This window comes from Emydura macquarii, unplaced genomic scaffold, assembly GCF_026122565.2.
Source record: "Emydura macquarii macquarii isolate MOO-44397 ecotype Brisbane River unplaced genomic scaffold, CSIRO-AGI_Emac_v2 contig_1253, whole genome shotgun sequence".
Classification (NCBI taxonomy): domain Eukaryota; kingdom Metazoa; phylum Chordata; order Testudines; family Chelidae; genus Emydura; species Emydura macquarii.
This window is the reverse complement of record NW_027131390.1, coordinates 104,058,799-104,079,879: the sequence shown is the minus strand read 5'-3', so window position 1 is coordinate 104,079,879 and position 21,081 is coordinate 104,058,799. Positions and strand designations below refer to the sequence as shown.

General features: G+C 38.3%; 1 long non-coding RNA gene across 1 annotated transcript; it reads left to right on the top strand.

Moving 5' to 3' along the window:
• Window positions 1–4,041: 4,041 nt before the first annotated feature.
• LOC137153845 (uncharacterized) lies at window positions 4,042–20,388 on the top strand. The gene is made up of 3 exons (XR_010919908.1): window positions 4,042–4,267; window positions 8,617–8,752; window positions 12,798–20,388. It is a non-coding gene; the product is annotated as an uncharacterized lncRNA (long non-coding RNA).
• The last annotated feature ends 693 nt before the right edge of the window (window positions 20,389–21,081 follow it).

The following is a 21,081-nucleotide window of genomic DNA, read 5'->3' as shown; positions in this document are numbered from 1 at the left end:
CAATCACGACTGACCGATGGGTCCTAGGAGTGATTCTTAATGGCTATGCTCTCCAGCTCACGGCCTTTCCCCCTAACACTCCTCCGGCCCTGTCCCCCATAGGGGTTCTGGGTCATGAGGAGCGGCTAGTGCAGGAGGCTCACTCCCTATTGCGCTTAGGCGCGGTAGAGGTTGTGCCCCCGGGTGAAAAAGGAAAAGGTTTTTACTCCAGATATTTCTTAATTCCAAAGGCCAAGGGTGGGCTGAGACCTATACTGGACCTCCGTCGCCTGAATAAGTTTATAAGGCGAATTAAATTCCGTATGCTCTCACTGGCGTCCATAATTCCCGCCTTAGATCCCGGGGACTGGTATGCAGCCCTAGATCTAAAGGATGCATACTTTCATATATCTATCTTCTCAGGTCATAGGAAATTCCTAAGGTTTTGTATTAAGGGAGATCATTATCAATTTACGGCTCTCCCATTCGGCCTATCCTCGGCTCCCAGGGTCTTTACCAAATGCATGGCGGCGGTGGCTGCACACCTCCGTCGTAAAGGGGTACAAATTTTTCCCTACCTGGACGACTGGCTCATCAAGGGCAGGTCCAGGACACACGTCCAGAACAGCCTTGAACTAACTTGCGCCACGTGCACCAGACTTGGATTGCTCATTAATGAGCAGAAGTCCACTCTCACCCCGGTGCAGCGCATAGAATTTATTGGAGCCACCTTAGACGCTCAATGTGCAAGAGCCTTCCTCCCACAGCCCCGTTTCCAAGCTATGGGTTCCATCATTGCAGACCTCTATAGGTCTCCCACGACAACGGCCAGACATTGCCTCCAGCTGTTGGGCCATATGGCAGCTTCCACTTATGTGGTTAAGCTAGCTCGTCTTAAACTAAGACCCATGCAAGCTTGGCTGGCTTCAGTCTATACTCCTTCCAGGCATGTACTGACCAAGGTGGTCACGGTTCCCCCACAGGTGCTGTCCTCCCTGGAGTGGTGGAGGTCTCCGAGGGAGGTGCTCAAGGGAGTCCCGTTCACAGACCTGACCCCGTCAGTGGTCCTTATCACGGACGCTTCGGATTTGGGATGGGGAGCCCACATCAGCAAAGACCTAGGTACCCAGGGATTGTGGTCTCCAGCGGAGAGAGCTCTACATATCAATGTCCGAGAGCTAAGAGCGGTCCGGCTGACTTGCAGGACCTTCCTCCAGTTCCTCAAGGGCAAAGTAGTGCAAGTCCTCACAGACAACACCGCAGCCATGTTCTACATGAACAGGCAGGGAGGGGCACGTTCCTTGACCTTATGCCAAGAGGCTGTACGCCTATGGGACTTTGCAGTGAGGCACGACTTTCATCTAGTCGCCTCTCACCTCCCGGGGAGCAGGAACGACGAGGCGGATCGCCTCAGCAGATCGTTCTTACCCCGACACGAATGGTCACTGCATCAAGACGTAGTGACTTCAATCTTCCAGCAGTGGGGTACTCCCCAACTGGACCTGTTCGCTTCATCCGCGAACAGGAAATGCCCGAGGTTCTGCTCTCTCCGGGGGCGAGAGCAGGGTTCCTTATCAGACGCCTTTCTGAAATGGGTAGGGGGTCTGATGTACGCATTCCCCCCATTCCGCTTCTCCCTCAAGTCCTGCTCAAAATCAAGAGGGACAAAGCGAACGTCATTCTCATTGCCCCAGCGTGGCCAAGGCAGTACTGGTACAGTACTCTGATCGACCTCTCTATTGCTCCTCCGATCCCACTTCCCAAGAGGTGCGACCTGCTCTCCCAGGACCAAGGGCGCTTGTTGCACCCGGACCTGGACCCCCTCCACCTGACAGCCTGGAGGCTCTCTGGCTGACAGGGAGAGAGAGCATGCTCCCTACAGGTTCAGCACATTTTACTAGGTAGTAGAAAACCCTCCACGCAAATTACATACAAGGCTAAGTGGAGGCGATTTACTGGTTGGGCGAGAGACAAAGGATTCTTCCCAGGTAGTTCGCCCATACAGATGGTCTTAGAGTACCTTTTACACCTTAAAACCCAGGGCCTAGCCCTGGCCTCCCTCAAGGTACATCTGGCAGCCATCTCGGCTTTCCATCAGCCATGGGAGGGGCGCTCTCTTTTTCCCACCCCATGTCAGTCAGATTCCTTAAGGGTATCGAAAGAGTATTCCCACAAGTGAGAGATCCTACTCCTCCTTGGGATTTAAACCTAGTACTCTCCATGCTAACAGGTCCCCCCTTTGAGCCTATGGCTACATGCTCTCTATTGGTCCTTTCCTGGAAGGTATCCTTCCTGGTGGCCATTACTTCAGCCAGGAGGGTTTCTGAATTGAGGGCATTGACATCGGAGCCCCCTTACACGGTCTTCTTTAAAGACAAGGTCAGATTACGACCTCACCCAGCTTTCCTGCCCAAGGTGGTATCACAATTCCATTGTAATCAGGAAATCTTCCTCCCTGTGTTCTTCCCGAAGCCCCATGGGTCGGCTAATGAGCGCAGGTGGCATTCCCTAGATGTCAGACGGGCCCTAGCACACTACTTAGAGAGAACCAGGCCCTTCCGAAAATCTACACAACTATTTGTAGCGGTAGCAGACCGTATGAAAGGCTCTCCCGTACCCACCCAAAGAATTTCTTCATGGATTGTAGCCTGTATTAAGACTTGCTACGACAGGGCAGGGATGCCCCTCCCTGGCCCGGTGATGGCACATTCGACCAGAGCTCAAGCATCCTCCGCGGCCTTTCTAGAGAGTGTACCTCTGCAAGACATATGCAGAGCGGCGACCTGGTCGTCGGTACATACCTTTACGACACATTATGCCATTGTCGAACAGGCGAGGGATGATGCAGCAGTGGGCAGGGCTGTGCTGAATAGAGCTGCTCGCCAGTGACTCCTACCCGCCGCCTACAGTATTGCTAAATTAGTCACCTAATTGGAATGCATATGAGCAATCACTCGAAGAGAGAAAACAGGGTTACTTACCAGTAACTGTTGTTCTTCGAGATGTGTTGCTTATATCCATTCCAAACCCACCCCCCGTCCCCACTGTCGGAGTTGGCAGAAAGAAGGGACTGGGGACCCGCGGGGCCGGCGGTGCCCTATATACCGCGACATGAGCGCGGCACTCCAGGGGGCGCCGTACCCAGCCCTGCGGGTGTGCTAAGGAAAAAGGTTCCGGGAATCTGTGCACGGGGCGCGCACACACCTAATTGGAATGGATATGAGCAACACATCTCGAAGAACAACAGTTACTGGTAAGTAACCCTGTTTTCTGTGTCAAGAAAATGGATACAGTGGTGGATAATTCTTGACCAGTAGAGGCTGAGAAAGCTGTAGGGGAATCCATGTCATTTGCTGCAGGGTGAAGAGAGTGCTCAAGTAATGGAATAGTGATGAGGTTGTCTGATTAAGCAGCAGTGTTAACCTAAAAGGTCCCAAAAAGTCATAAATTCTCAGACACCAACACCATCTCTTGGTCAGCCACTCAGCTATGATACATAACTTTTTTTGATGGGCAAGTATAACATCGTTTTGTCATAGTAAAGGACAGGTGAGGAAAATGTTCTGCGTGGATTGGTACACATGCATGCAATTTTGCAAAGCTAAGTTATTGATATGCCTTTTAAGTAATCAACGATGCATGTGTAATAAGTACAAAAATGTATTTTAATGCTACAATAAGGTTAATTTTAACACTAAATATCAATAAGTGCAGGAGTTAAGGTTCTTCTAGAAATGCTTACATTGCATATGGTTTACATATTACATACATATATATATTGAGAAGTAAAATTAAAAAACAAATACTTTAAGCACCTTCAATGATCAGCTAGACTGGTAGTGTGGTGTACAGGTATTTGCCTTTGAAACTACTACTGCATGTTGCCATGTTACAATGAATATCCATTTTTCTTGCCTGCTCTAGAGATGTACTTTTTAGAAGGTTTATAAAGACTTATTAGTGTCTTTTGCTGTTTTTAAGGAAAAATAGGATTCTAAAATGTGTTGGTTTATAATTCATATTCATAAAGTGCTTTGAGATGTCCAAATGAGAAGTAATTATAGGAGTGTAGTTGATTATCATTGTTCTTTATTGTGAAGTCTGAATTATATTTGAACAAATTTTGTGTTCCTGGTTAGAAAAATGAAAGTCGTCAGCTCACTCAGATCCAATATGTAGCATGGCCTGATCATGGGGTTCCTGATGATTCTAGTGACTTCCTGGATTTTGTGTGTCTTGTACAAAAAAAGAGAGCTGGCAGAGAAGAACCTGTTGTTGTTCATTGCAGGTATTGTTTTTTTCTAACTTTCCTAAATAGTCTCATCAAGTTCTTTATTTAGTCATTTTATTAAGTATTTATTGTTCACCATTTCTGATTATATTCATAGTATAAATTTCACTTGTGTTGCTGCTAAAGTTACCCATAATTCTCCATACACCTTCTGATATTAGCATCAACCTTGTGTGATCACAGTTTTCAAAGTTAAATGCATGGTCATGTTTCATATAAGTTTTAAAAAAAAAAAAATACGGTAATCCTGGAGGGAGAAGAAACCACTTCCCATTTAGGGAATTGCTAAACTCCAAAAGAACTAGATAAATCTTATATCCATAAGGGTAAGATATATTTCTCTCTAGCATATACAGTAGTAACATAAATCACTTTTTCACTGAAGTCTGTCTACTCTCCAATACTGAATATTTGTTTGTGTCCATTTTTATCAGATTCAAATATTTCTTAACATTTTAGTACTTTGTCATGAATGAAAACAGCTGTATTCATGTTCTCTTTAGTATTCTATGTAAATCTGAAACAGTCCTTAACATGTGCAGCTCTTATTAAATAGTTTTTAATGACAATTAACATTTCATCAGTCACATTTAGAATCCATTTAACATAGAATCTCTACAGAACTTAATGTAAATAGAAGACGAGACTAATACTTTATTGCCAAATTTTGTCTTCAAATGAACATGCACATCGTCTGCTGACTTTGAGAGTTGCAGGCATGTGAATCTGTGAATAGACTTTGGACCTTTCATCTTCAAAATACTATATAAACAGCATAACCTTTACAATCCAACCTGTCGGGTAGTATGCCCATTTTATAGATGGGGAAACTGAGACAAAAGTCAAAGGGACACCATTAACTTAATTTTTTTATCTACTATTGTTACAAGTAGACCTAAGATGATTATAACTGAAAGAGGTTAGAGCAAAAATTCTTTTTTTCAATATGTTTACTTTGTGCATATGACAGCCTCTTGTGTATTGTCAATTTCGCCTGTTTTTTGTGTGGGTCTTTCACACACAAATGGGAGAGAAATAAATTTTCTTCTATCCAGGGCAAAGCTAGTACATTGCTGGCATGTGGCAGTGCAGAATACCAACACATGTCTTTTTCTCCAGAACCTTAACTTTAAAGGGTTTTTTGGTTTTTTTTGGTTTTTTTAATTAAAAAAAAAAGTATGTTTCTAGCTATTATGGTTGTGGAGAAAACTTCAAAAATGTGAACCAGGAATTGCTGATGCAGAGATGACGGAGTCTGTGGAGAGCCCAGAATAATAGCTGTGTGAGGTGAAGTGCCTCTTTCATCAGGGAGGTGTTAATTCAGCTGCCCAGTGATGATGATTTATATGTCAACACTGGTAGCTGTTTCATGCTTCATATAAAAAAGGAGGAGGAGGATCACAGACCTGCACAATTTACTTTGTGTGATGTCTCATTAGAGTAACTCAGGTGGGTGACATTTTGGAGATATCACCACTTTTCTTCCTCAGTCAAGAAGGAGCCATGCCCAAGGAACCCATGAGAGCCAGTGTGCGTATTCAAGCCCCACCTAGGAGAGCCAAGACCAAGGATTCCAGGGATGTCATGTGGTGCACATATTTTGAATATCTGCCAAATCTACCGTGTTTGCGTCTCGTTTTGGTGACTCACGTGGCTGGAACTTACTTTCTCAGAGAAGTATGGAAGAGTACCGCCACCACTTTTCCTCCAATTTGATCCCTGGAAAACAGAAAAAACTGCAGATCCAATAGAGTGGATCTTCCCTTCCTTGTAATAGGAATAATAGGCCAGAGTGATTATAAAGCACCAAAAATGGGCAGGAAGATTTTGGAAGTTATTGGTATATGAAACTGCATTGAGTTATATTTTTTTGAACTCACTAGGTTTCAAATTGGTGTCCAACTCTCTTGGATTACAGCACTTATGTCACAGAACTATTAATGTGTGTCCTAGACAGTCCAAAAAGAGTTAATATCAGCCATTTTAAAATCTGTACATCAGAATACTAATTGCTGCTAAGAGAGAACCATTGAGAGAAATTGTCAGTATTATGTTCTTTACAAATCAATGACTTCCCAGTAAATAACTGTTTTTTCTGCTTTATTATTACCAAAACGCATTAACGTATGGAGAATTGAAAGTGAGTGTTAACCAGAATTATAAGGACTAAACATACTGTTTTAGGGTTGGACACACTTTTTTAATTTTCTAAAATAATAATTTTATTCTTTGTAATGAAGGATAGACTAAATTTTGGTACACTATATATCTATCTTGATATTTGGGGCATTATGCATAGAAACCTGAATATCAATAGGAGTATATCCCTACCTTCTTTTTGCTGAGCAGTTTTTCGTACAATATTGTATTTGTCTCTAATAATAAAATTCTATTCAAACGACTATGTTATACGATACCCTTTGATGCCACCTTCTGGATAGAATTATAGGACGATATTAAAGTTTGTAGAGTATTTTAATTCTAAATTGTATTTAAAAATACAACTGATTAAGTTACAGATTCTTTATGAATGTGTATTTATAAGATTCAATTTGTTTAATAACGTTTACTACACTCAAGATAAATTGTCTGTCAGTTTCAAGTGTTCTCTGAGGTTTCCTAACTGTGGAAAAGTGTGTACGTACACATAAAGAAATTAAAAATAAGCCTTTTTAAAAAATTTTGAAATAAATGTCCGTTCTGTAAGACCTCTCGCTATTTTGCCACTTTGGAAACTACATGTTATAGTTTCCCTTATATTAAAACATGTTGATACTAGATTTTTTTTATTTAAACATATTCCTAGAGTCTTTTGGTGGATACCCCTAATACTTACCTCCTGAAATAGATTTCTAGTTGGAGACTACTTTATTTAAACATTTTGTCACCAACTTTTGGTTAGCACATTTCCTATTTATAATGTCTGCCAAAAATATTTCATTAATAAAACTTATCAGCATGTTGAAAGATGTTAATAATAATAATCCTTTACATAGTGATATGCAGTGGGCTGGGGCTGACAAAAAATGCAGTTTCTTCACAGTTACAGGCAGGATCATATTCTTCAATGTGCTAGATTAACATAGCATTGTATTTACAAGCCAAGGCTTTGGACCAGTCTCTCCACTCCTTTAAGAGCAAAGTTCAGTGCAGGAATGAAGTGGTGGGACTAAGGGTGGCATGCCATCTATTGACACTGCCCTGGGGCCAGTTCCAACAACTATGAGGCATTTTATGCCATCTCACAGCATAAAGGAGAACACAGAATCTGGCTCTTCATCTTCAGTTCTTCAGCACAATGCTTTGTAATCTCAACTGGGAATTCACATAGCCCTGCTATGTGACTGTCATTAAATAAATCCTTAGTGGTTGTCTAAATAACATAATGCTACACAGTGCAGTCGTGGATTTTTAGACATCTGCTCTGACCAGCCAAAATTTGTCTTCCGCTGCTGCTGGCCTCCAAAGAAACTATCGAGCTGGCTATCGAGCATTGGCAGCTACTCTCTGTTCCAAGTTATTTGTCTGTAGAAGCAGCAGCATGGTGTCTTTTCAGCATCATGCAGTTACCCAGGCATGTCTACTTCACAGGGCTAGTCATAGAATGCATCTGTTCAATTACTATATACAGTGGTCAAGCTAATTGGTGTTGGCTTAATTGTTGCCTTAATGTGGAAGATGGAACAGAAGTCATTCAGTAAAAAATTCATACTGGGTATTGTGGACTAAAGCACCCCCTCTCTGCCTGACAATTCTGAAATGGACCATTTGCCAGGGTGATGAAGGAGGGGGTTCATTAGGCTGAAGGTCCCCTCTAAAAGAAATATTTTGGAGGGGACTTTCTGTTTGAAATTGAAGATTTTGTTCACAACAAGATGACACTGAGTGCAGGGCAGGGCTCTTCAGCTCCGGTGGTGAGCCGATTACTTCTCCAGCAGTTGGGAGTTTGGGAACCCTGAAAAATAGATTGTTCGGTTATACTGCAGCAGCATATCTTGAAATACTTCAGGTTTCATATTCTCGGAGGGCAAAAATGTGTGGAGACTGAAAAAACACAAATTTACTTAGAAGGGTAAGAGATCCCATCCAATATTTTGAAAATTTTCCACTGTTTTTTGATATCCAGGAAGGACAGAAAAGTTACAATGTTATGCACAAACACTGCTCTCATAGTAGAATGTCATCAGTAACCCTCAGTTAAAATAATCATAGATCTCTCTTGGGTATATTTAGGGATTGAAGATTTTAATGTTAAAATGGTTTTTTACATTTCAGGAGCATTTAAAAAAAACAAAACAAAACAGTTTTGATGGTTGTAAATGAAATGACAGGTTTTTCTTTTCCAGTGCTGGGATTGGACGGACAGGAGTTCTTATCACTATGGAAACAGCAATGTGTCTCATTGAGTGCAATCAGCCTGTTTATCCATTAGATATTGTGAGAACAATGAGAGATCAAAGGGCCATGATGATCCAAACACCTGTAAGTATCATACTTGCTACATTGTAGAAAAGTAGTTTCATATTACACAATTGTTTCACTCTCAGTGAAAACAGTAAGAGATGCTGGATATTTTGAAAGAGATCATCTTTACTAAGAGGAACAATAAGATATCTTGGGCATTTTGAAAGGAAGTAATTCTTCATGAGTTTCTCTCTACCAGCTTCTGCTGACAGACTTAGTTTCAATTATAAAAATAAATGGCAAAAATCATTATTAATTCTAAATATTTATTTTCTGGTGCTACCCGTTGCACCAGATCTGCTCAATGAATGGAGAGAGTAAGAAGGAGAAATTAGAGGTATGGGAAGAGAGGACAGGAAGGCACGAGGAACTGGAGTGTGTATGAAGGGGGATGGAGAGAGTTGCAAGAGGCCGAAGGAATTTGGAGGAGATATTTGGAGAATTTTTTGGTGCCTTAACTGTGTATTTCTATATCTAAGCATGTTTGGATTTCTTTTAAGTTTTCTGAATTTTTTATCATGCTTGGTTTTGGGATAATTGCAACATCCCTGTAATGTATTTTAGCTTAAATTACTGATATGTATTCTCTACCTTAATTCTATCTTAATGTAATTTTTGTTTGGGAATAGGGTTAGAATCTGTTTAAGAACTTCCATTTTTTTTGGCATCAGACATAAATACCATCTGACAGCTGTTCATAGTTGAGCTTAATAGACATAAGGCAACATTTTCAAAAGCACGTAAGTGACTTAGATACTTAAGTCATATTGACTTTCAATAGGACTTAGACTCTAAAGTCACATAGGTGCATTTAAAAAATGTACCCATGATAAGTTGTACAAAATTTTTTCACAATACAGTATTTTAGATTTTAAAAGTATTAGATCCCATGTCAGATCTCTTTCATAATTACTTGGAATTAAATTACCATTACTAGGGCTGCAGGTTTGTCACAGCAGGGGAAAAAGTCATGGATGGATAGCATTATTTTTCTGTTTGTGACGTTTATTGGTGTCCATGACTCAACGCAGAGCAGCAGCTTCCCACTCCAAGTGTTGTGACCGGACACACCAGGACACAGCTCCACAGGTTTGGCCCAAGCCTACATCATGATGCGGGGGATGGCTGGGCGGACCAAACCTGAGCGGCACTGTGACTCCATATGGCAGGTCACAATGCCTAACCTGGGGTGTTGGGCCCAGCCCCGTGGGACACAGGAGCCACCACTGCAAAGTGAGTGTGGGGCAGGCTTACTCTCCGACTCATACTCACGTTCCCCCCAGACCTCCTCTCTGCACTAGGCTGGGATTAGGATTGCAGTGCTGGCAGTGGAGAGTGCTGCTACAGGGGGTCTGTACCTCCTTGGCGGGGTGAGGAGGAGGGTATTTTTATCAAAAATCAGGGAGTTGTCACAGTAAATTTAGTAACCATGATGTCTATGAAATAACTCTGATTTCGCCGTTTTTTATTTAAAAATGTCGTGACAAATCTGCAGTTCTAGTCATGACAGCAGTTTAAGAATGCAGTTCATGTCTCTGCTGCTGTTCCTGTTATAATTAAATCTGAGGAGAGTTGTAGTGCCATTTGAAAGTAAACTTCTTGACCAAAGTTCTTCTGTATGGGCCTCCATTTCCATATCATCTGCCCTTTTGTTCTCCCAGTGTTTTTGACCTTGTACTAAACAAGCATTTAAGTTATTCAGCTGTCAAAGATAGGAAAAGAAAGATGAAATTTAGACAAGAATAGGGAATGGTACAAAGCTTAAGTGAGGTGTATTACTCAGCGTCCTATCTTTCTCAGAGGTTTCAAAAATAAAATTGTTTTCTCTAGTACTAAATTTAATCTGCCTGCCCCTTTCTTAATTATCTTCCTTAATTATCATCTTCTGCTTTGGTAGATGCCCCTTTGAATGCTGAGAGGAAGAGTGGAATGGGGAAGTGGAGTTGCTTGCTATGAATATTCTTCTGTCCTTTGCGAAGCATAGCTTCTCCAACACATTTTTCTCCTCTCTTGAACTATAGTATAAAACAATTTTTCAGGTGAACAAATCAGTGAGAGACCCAGAGGAGCCTTCCTTAGCATTGTCTTGTTACATTACACAGGTAGCAAATTACTCTCCTATGAAATTATTATATTTTACACTGAGAAAACTGGGTTCAAGAGAACCAGGAATTTCTTCATAATTAGTTTCACTGTCCCATGACCTAGCATGCCAAGTTAATGATTTCTCATCACATGAAAGCCTTTTGATAATTGGCTATTTGCTATTTGGTGGAGCTGTATGTCCTGTTGTGTGAAACATTCATCTGGATTTGTGTATATATTTTGCATGTATGAAAGTTAAGTCTGTACAGGATGGTTCTCTTTTGCTAATATATTTTCCCAGTGTATTCTGAATTTTCTTTAGGCCATTTGTTTACTCCTTGTAGTTTTCTCAGAGAAGCAAGAAGTCTCTAATTGAGTGAAATGCTTCTCTTTAACTATTACATCAGCAACGTAACAGATAAAACAAGATTCAGTGTTTTACTCAGAGACTCCCTAAACTCTGTATGTCCTGTCTCTTTAGACCAATGGTTCTCAACTTGAGGTACGTTGTACGCAGAGGTTTTCCAGCAGGTACATCATCTCATCTAGATATTTGCCTAGTTTTACAACAGGCTACATAAAAAACACTAGCAAAGTCAGTACAAACTAAAATTTCATACGGACAGTGACTTGTTTATACTACTCTATGTACTATAATATACTGAAATGTAAGTACAATATTTATATTCCAGTTGATGTATTTGATGATATGGCAAAATTAGAAAGGAAGCAATTTTTCAGTAATAGTGTTTTGTGACACTTTCATATTTTTATGTCTGATTTTGTAAGCAAGTAGTTTTTAAGTGAGGTGAAACTTGTGGGTATGCAAGACAAATCAGACTTTTGAAAGGGTACAATAGTCTGGAAAGATTGAGAGACACTGATTCAGACGAGTGTTTCTCAACAACCGGTCCCTGAGATCTCCCTGACACAATATAAGAAGCTGGTCCCTGGTATCAAAAAGGTTGAAAAAACACTGCTTTAGACTACTTCCTCTTCTCTTTGCCCTTCCTGATTGATACATGCACTTTCCACAAGATGGCACTGTGCCATGTTCATACTTTTCATGTAAGGAACTCTGAGAAGAGTCAATTTCCTAGAGGAATCTTCAAATAGCACTGAAAAATAGAAAAATATTTGCACTAATATATGTAAATCTGACTATACTAATATACATGTAATGATACAATAAAAAATTAAACATCTAAACCCAAGTGATTGGTGCTTGTTAAAGAGCTATCTGTTCAACAACCAGGGCTAGATAAAAATGATGTTGGAAAGACAGAAATACTACCACAGAACTCTCGTTGTTTTTACCTTTCCAGTGATATATATTGTTATATAGTAATCATTTATAGCCATGGTACTTTGCAAGATAATGGCCAGTCTGGGGTATTGTTATGGTTTTTTTATTTAGTTAAGACATGGTTTTAGTAACTCATATCTCAAGAACTGCTAAAGTTGAAAATAAATACTTCAGAACATTAAGAAGCCAAAATTCAAGCTTTTTATGACATAAAGCACTGGTTTCTCCTTCTACAAGATGGTGAGATATAAGCAACTAATGTGTCAGAATTAATGTAAAGGGAAAAAAGCAAGGTATTTTGGTACAATATTTCTTAAGCTGTTAGAGGTAGAAAAACCTAAAACTAGTTTAAATTGTGGGGTGAGTTCCTGAATTAATTATAAATTATTGGTGATGCAGAATTTGTGGATACAATTTTCTCTACTTATTTCCAGTATAATGCAGCTTATTCCATCTTTTGCTTTGGAACAAAGCCTTAGTATAACTTTCCTGTAGTTTTATGTTTCTAAGCACACTCCTCAATAAAGGTACAATTACAAAACTGTTGCTTTTGATGAGGCACAAATTCTGCCCTGTCAGCATAGGATGTGTGACCTAAGAAATGTTTTCTATCTCTAACTTACATGATTCAGTTGTTTCTTTTTCAATTAACTTAATCAACTTTCTTTTCAGAGTCAATACAGATTTGTTTGTGAAGCTATTTTGAAGGTGTATGAAGAAGGATTTGTTAAACCTTTAAAGACATCGCTGCATAAATAAAAGAGCAAAAGGGATAGGATCCACATTGAAGTATCCTGTCCTCTGTAATTAACTGGCAGCATTCATTGTGCCATAACTCTGCTTGCAGGAAATGTTATCGGCGAACAATGAAGAATTGACAAAGGACTTTGAAAACTTCAGCACTGTTGCACTTTATGTTGAAACAAAAATCAATCTCTAAAACTCTATAACTTACATGTGTTTGAAGACTTTATTTTCATGCTTTGCTCCGAACAAACCATAAATTGAATGAACTGAGTGTGTTCAGGGTAATTTATGATATCCCATTGTAGTGCCATATACTCCCCCTTCTGGTTGAATTGCTACAAACAAGGCTTGGAATTATTTCACTCTGTTATACAACTGCGTCTTTTGAAAACAAAACAACCTACACTAAGCCATGGTCTCTTCCAGTGCTAGATTTATTTACTGTATATGGATCCTCACTTTTGTTTTTTAAAACCTCAGCAATATTGCCAATATTAAATAGAGAGAGACAGCCTACTGATGCAGCACACTTTGCCCTTTACCCGTTAGATACCAGCTGGTTATTAGAGGAAAGCTGGAATCTGTTAACCCAGCAGTAGCTGCATAATGTCCACTTATCAGCATCTTGTACAGTATAAACAGCATTTCTTTGAACTGATGACACAACTTATTTCTGTGTCATAACACTGGTGTATTCCGAATCATGTGACTTAACATTACATAATGGGAACTAATGCATGCATTGCGTCTTAACCCCTTAAGTGCCTTGAGACATACAGTGTATGCCTAATGAAAGGGCACTCATTACCCTGTGGGGGAGGTGTTATCCTGTCATATATATTTTATGGGTTCATATTTTAAAACATGGCCCTTGGTGCTTTGAATATGGTACTGCAAGGGGTCACAGAATACCATGCTCTTTTTCCTTATGTAGTACCTGTATGCTACTGTGGGTAGCAAAAGCACCTCTGCCTACTTTAATATGTGAACTTTGTTTGCTGCTGTGAAATTATATGGAAAACCTGACACATTCCTTCCAATTGATAACTTATTAGCAGCTGAACATGAAAAGCCAGTAGGTTGTTAGAATTTGTTTTATCCTACCATTGAGAAAATCTGTCTAATTTAATTAGATAACTTTTTAATAGCACTGATTCTTAAGGTTAAATTTACCATCAGGTGTGAATAATTATTTTCCATTACTTGCTAACGAATTATTTTTCGAAGGCCTCAGTTGATTTCAAGCCATGTTCGTACTGGACATTTTTATTATTATTATTATTATTAAAGTAAGGAATAAAACACTGTCAAATTGTCCCAAAACTTTATTTTAATCTTTTAATTACCCTAGTCACTTTTTTCTGTTATCATTGTATAAAATTAAATTGTTCCATTTTGTGTGTTGTTTCTTATTTAAATCGTTAGCATATTTGTAATGATAAGTTTATCTCTCTGTTTGATACAGTATCTGAGCTCACTGTAAGCATATGTATATTTTGTCCCTTTTCAATATGTTTTCCAGTTTGGGAGAAGCCAACTGATAAGCCAGGTGTCAAGCTTGATATACAGTAAGTGTAGGGGTTCAGTCACATCTTTGACTACCCTCCAGAAACCTAACTTTACATGCCCTATATTTAAAAGGTTTGTTGTTTTATTAGTTTCCTGAAAATTATCCATTTGGTTTTGTTAATAAGCTATATAAAGTGTAGAATTAAAAGATATAAAGTTCTAGACTGAGGAAGTTTAAATATTGTACAATTCTTCTATATAATATAGTCTCTTTTATAGGCTGTTAGAATAGACCACAGATATGAAATATTTAAAAAAAGTGAAAGTGGAATCAGGTCAATTGAAGTCCTGGTTTATGAATTTGTAAACATCAAGCAGCATGATGCCAAATAGAAGAGACATAAAGTTTTAAATATTTTTAGGAAAAAAAACATAATTAATATTAGATGGGCGGTTGCCCTTATTTACAAATAAATTCTGCTATGTATATTTCTAGAGTTGACATTCAGTTCAATCCATGAACAGATTAATCTTATTTAAAAGTTCAGCGAAAACTGACTGCTACTGCCAGGAAACTGACAACATGGCTTGCTTCCTAGAGAAATTGATGGGGAAAAGTAGTAATTTTATCCAAGTTAAAATTGAGGATTTCTTAATCTGAATGAGCTGCCAAGAACCACTCCACTTCAATTTGTATCCTTCAGTCTGTAGGATTGCTATCTATATCTGCCATATTTAATGTAATCCTGCTAGGTGCTCAGCACCTCAAAAGGAGACACCTTGTGGGATTGGAGCCTTTTGGTGCAGTTTCAGAGACTTTACCTAGTTCAGGTAACAAAAAGAGATTTGGGGCATGGGCTCTTATGTTGACACCTGAGATGATCATAGAAATATATGAAATATTGAAAAAATCTCTTTCTCCTTGGTAGTCCATTTCTAGTCAACAGAAAATGAAAGATCACAGGATGTTCTCACACCTAGATACCTGAGCATATATGATAAAACGCTTTTGTAGATTAAGCCAAAAGTATCTCTTCCTATTTTGATGGCCAGCCAAAAGAAATACTTTTTCTCTGGATTAGAAAGACAGAAAAATAATAATAAATTGGCTTTAATCTCAGTTTTGTTTTAAACTATCTGCAACAAAATTGTTACCCTGTAGTACTTTGGAAAGTTTTCAAGCTTTGACTTCCATGTGACAGCACTTTGAGCCATAATATTGACTAGCTCGAAGGCTAATTTAACTAAGCACTTAATGTCTAAAAAAAATTTTAAAATATACATCTATTGTAAGGTATTTTATGTTCCTAACCAAGTTGTAAATGAAAATAATGGCATTGCCCTTTTTCATAATCTTACTGAGGGAAAGCAGGAATAGAGGATTTATAGCAACATTGTATAATACTGGTATTTTACATATTTTAATATTCTTATGTAAGGTTGCCAAAGCAGTTTGAGTTCGCAAGATCCATTTATACCACAGCCTAGTGGAGTATATTATTGACTCTGTTTTGTGTTGATTTCAGATAGAGACTAGAACATAAGGCTTCTTAGAAGTCTTCATCTGCATTGACTTAAACTGATTTAGTGTACTAACCAGTTCCAATGAAAAAAAATCCAAACAAAGTATCAGTAGGTTAGGTGAGAATCAGGCCACCACCTTGCAGACAAGCATTTGTGGGCTTTTAGCTTCCATAAAAGTCCATATTTGGTGATAATTAAGACTTTGTTTGGCAGCATTGGAAAGGATCAAAGCCTTTTTGCACCATAAAAGATTAGTTCAATAAAATAATGTTTCTACCTGTTGTGGTATAAATGGCCTTTAATATTTTTCTATGGCTAAAAAAGAGTCAAAACTGCTAAATATTTTACTTTGGATTATGAAGATTTGTATCATTAGCCTCAAAAAAGAAAAAAATGATGTGTTTCATGCTGTACAAAACATGAATGTATCTTTCAGACATCATGACCTATAAGTGGTTAGTGTTATGACTGTTGGATTTTACGGATAATTATTTTCATACCATTTGTTTAAAATAAAAGTTGAGATGGGAGGAGAAGAAAAGGAAAAAATATGTAAAAACTTTGGAACACTTCCATGATACTAATGCAGTTTTTTTAAATCAAGTGGCTTTTGCTGTAAATAACAGAAATATTATGACAGTTTTGTGCCAATGTATAATGTTATAAATTTTTTTGTTTCTTTTGGGCTCCATGATTGAAAACAGCAACTGCCATTTATTATTTGAAGTATCTTTGCTGCAGGGTTTTCTTTTAAATGCAGAAATTTGGGGCTCTTCAATTTTTTCAGTGTTTGGAGGGAGAAGGCATGATTTTTTGTTTTTGCTAAATATGAAGTAATACACAGGTAACTTTTTGTGAAGCATCCTGAGATGTCAGCCAATCACTCTGAGAAGTAACTTTAGGTAAGCCAGCTAAATGTGTTTTTTCAGCACTCAGTTATATTGCACTTGGAGGTATTTGGTGTTCAAATAATACATTATTCTTAAGCAATAAAACTTAATTAGCTTTATGCTTTTTATTTGAAAATATTCTATCCCAGTCATCAGCAACAAAAGCCTTGATTATTCAGCCAACTATAGTTAGCACTAGATCATGTTTTTCAGGTTTCCACAAATTACAATTTGAAATTATTTTGGTTTACATATTTCCTTCTGCAACAGCATTTCTTTAGCATAGTCTCTTAATCATTCTGTTGTAAAGCATTTAAAAAGCAGATGAAGAAACCGAGAGAGGTCTGCTGTGGAACCATGCAACTGGCACCTTCCAATGGAAAATCGGCAGAAAACTTGGCAGAACCCAGAGGAAGGCCAAAATGCAGCTGAACTGCTGCAGTTGCACTGTGCAGGGAGACAGGAAGTAGAGATGGACATGCTGCAGCCCTTTGTATGCAGCGGAACAGAATTGCATGGTGTTCCATGCTATTACCGTGTCTGAGGTGTGGGGGGTGTTCGATGGTGAAGGGAAATTGCAAGGTCAGTGAACTGTACGGATCCCACGTCCACAAGCCTCCAACTATGGAGTAGGAAATCCAGCCCATGTGCTGTAGGAGAGCCTCAGACCAACTCTTCAGGTGCACTGTTCTGGGAGGGAATGGAGGATTCTGGTCCCACATTCAAATTTTGCTTACTCAAAGCTTAGTATAAGGGAAACAGGAATTTTATCCTCTAAAGTCATCTGTGGCCAAATGTTTATAATCTCACATGCATCACACATTCCAGGTCCCTAGTTTGTTATGCATTATGCTGCATCAGAACAACTGTGTCAGTTTACCTCTGGTTTGCTAATTCCAGTACCCAGCTTGCCTTTAAAACAAGTAAAGCTTTTCTTTTAAGATTGAGAATCTTTTTAAACAGTATGGGAGTGTTCATTTATTTTTTTTCCATTGCCACATGCCATAGATCAGTGTTTCTCAAATAGTGTCAGCGCGCCGCCGAACAGCTGATGGGGCCGCCGAAAAGGGGAAGATTTCCCGGACTTTTCGGCGGAGGGTATGGCATGGCTGGGCAAGGGTTCTGTGGGGAAATATAATTGAGAAACACTGCCATAGATCATTGCTGGGGTCCAGTGCCAAAACTCAATAAACGTATCCGTTGTGTAAGGGAGCGTCTCATTTCATTTGTTGAAATTGCAAAGATAAGTATATTAGAGGTGATAGAGAAGGTGCTAAGAGAGGAAAGTGATTTATTTGCTTTAATAAACATATTTTATCCAATGTATATTGTCGCACTATAGTTACAAACCAAAGCCAAACCGTTGGGTTATCAGCCTGCAGAGGTGGTTAGTTAGATGTAACATGTCAAATACACCCATGCAGAGCTGGCACAGACCTATGCACTACTTCAGAGGATTTTTCCAATTTAGAGGTTTAACTGATGCATAGGTCTTAAGATGACCCTTTGCACATTAGTGACTTTCACTCATTGTGATCTGAGTTGAGAGCAGTTGGAGAGGAATGAATCCTTGCGTTCTTTTAAAAACATTATTCATGGATATGTTTAAGCTTCATCACCTTTAAATAAACTATGCTGGTTATTTGCCTTTTTTTTTTTTTAGCTGAATGTTGAAAGAACACAAAATAACCAAAATCCACCATTCTGTGCATTCCTCAGCATTAGTTCTTGCTTCACAGACCTTGGCTGACAACTTCTGTTGGTTGCATTATTTCGTATTTAGCAAATTTTAACATTTTAATGTTCATTTTTCTAAGTTTCTTGAATTTCAAATAGTAGCACTTTATCTCATGCTTACTACTGACTGAATTATTGGACAATAAATTGTTATGGGCTTGGGGAGAGACAGGCTTAACTGATTTCTGTACAGAGTTGATTTGGATCGCACCCTGGTACAAATGCTTTGCAGTTTTCTACCCTGCAAATTCTTTGCAGTTTTGGCTTACTTCATGTGTCCCCGACACTTTCAAATAAGTCTTGACCATTTTTAATGTTAGTTTTACTGTTACAATAATTTCAAGTCTGTTTCCTTAAAAGCAAGGTGCAAACATAAACTACAGGGTACTTATGAATTCATCTCTGTTCTCTCTCAGCTAGCTATAAATAAGCTATTTACTGTAAGTATTTCTGCTTAGCGTTATTTTAACATTAGGTGAATACCTGGAAATCAGTATTCTTTTTTGTACTTGTGTTTATAACTTATTTTGAGTTTTCATAACTAAAGATAAGTAGATAATGCACAATAGTTTTTAAAAAGTTGTAACCCTTTTCCTCATAGGTAATGGCTTGAAACATGAGTGAAAGGATTAACACAGTTTACATTAAGCTGTTTTGTTCTCTGTTTATTAAATTAGAATATATCCACAAACTGCCCAGTGCAATTATCTCAATACATTAGGGCTCCACAGTAACAATCCATAACATCATCTTAACAAATAAGAAAAACTAGGCTTTAATTTCCTGTTATGTAGATTTAACTTTATTTCAGGTAGCTCACTTATCAGTGATCTAGTTTTAACTAGTGAATTTGGCAAAGCTATTCTTGGGTGTTTTTTCTGTAACAGGTGCTATCCTATATGTGTAAATACAAAAGGGAAAAAATCTTGTCTGGATCATATTCACAATTGGTGGCTGTATTTATTTGCAAGTCACTTACGGTAATAAGTTTGCATTTTCTGCTGCGGCTTTGCATATGTTTGATTTCATTTGGGTTTCATACTGCTCAGTGATTGACTATGCATGTGTAAGTAAATCATCCCTCAAGGCTGAATAGCTCCTTTGTTATTTAGCCTAATTCTATTATACATCTTTCTATTAATGTGGTTTAAAAAAAAAAAAAAAAAAAGCTTTTCCCATCAGTAGATTTTTGTCTATGAATTTGTAAAAATGCTCATCAGATAAATCTATTCAGAAAACACATCATCTAGGTGGAGCAGCCAGGATGCTCGGTTGAAAATGACATAAACTTGAATTTGGTCAACACTGGACGATGTGAAAAGAAATTCAGCTTTTGTCACTGCAGCTACTGTATGCTTTAAAGAGCTTTATGTATTTGCCCTCATTTTGGTAAAATGAAAGTTCTTGCCATTAATATGATACACTAACATTCTACAGAATACCAGCAGCTCCCAGAATAAATATGTGAGTTAACATTTAAGAAGTCTTGTTTTAGTCTTAAGAACAATTTCATTCTATTATGTGAAATAAATGCTGTTATACATATTTTGTGGATATATTTAATTTCAATTGACAAATAGTTGTCTAGGTACAAACTTGAAAAAATTCATAGTTTACTTGTGAATCTTAATTGTTTAATTGCAAAATAAAGATGTGCTTTAGTAATTTAAAGTTTAATTTTTGGAGATTTTCTACCTACTGTACATGTGGTTTTGTCATGCTATTCCTGCATAAAATCTGTCTGTGTACTCTAATTTTTAACATCCTACAGTATTTCCACAAATGCAGTTGTGCTTTATTGTAGATGAGGGCATTTTTGTGTGTGAACTGAATGCTAGTAAAAGATGCTAAATTAATGAGTGAAGTTTTCTATCTATAGAACAAATAGGATATTCGCAATGGAGACACAAGCTTCTTCCATGCTTCCCTGACAATGTACCTCAACTCTACAGTAGAGAGAACCACATCTCTGCCACTATTTAATCCTTTATATGGCTGTATGTAAAGGATTGATTTTTCAGCATAAAACAATTGGTACTCTATAGAGTTTTACAGTCTGATAGACAAAACTTGGATGGGTGTAGAGATTATTGATGGGAAGAATGACAGTTCCTGATACAAGATTGTGATGACACGGACAAATAGTGGGAGAATGTTCCAGGCAAATTGGTCAACATGAATGAAGACAAGAGCAAGTGAAAGAGAGGAATGGGAGGAGTCTTCTGAACAAGCAAAGGACTAGAGGAAAATGAGAACAGCACTGTAGCACAGGGAGATTAATGTAGGGTCTTGAAGCTGAGGGCAAGGTGGTTGGATCTGATGTAGTAAAAGAGAAACTGCTGAAGGCTTTCAATGAAGGGGTGGAGTGGCAAGAGAATTTTAAATAGTATTTTTTTTTTTAAACTGAAATAGAGAGAGATGAGTAGGAAGGCTGGATGGGAGGAAGAGTAATCACATTTAGTTGAATATATGGACAAAGTGTTTGAGCAGTGAATATAGTGAGGAAAGCAGATTTTAATTATATGTAAGAGTAATAAGTGTCATGACTC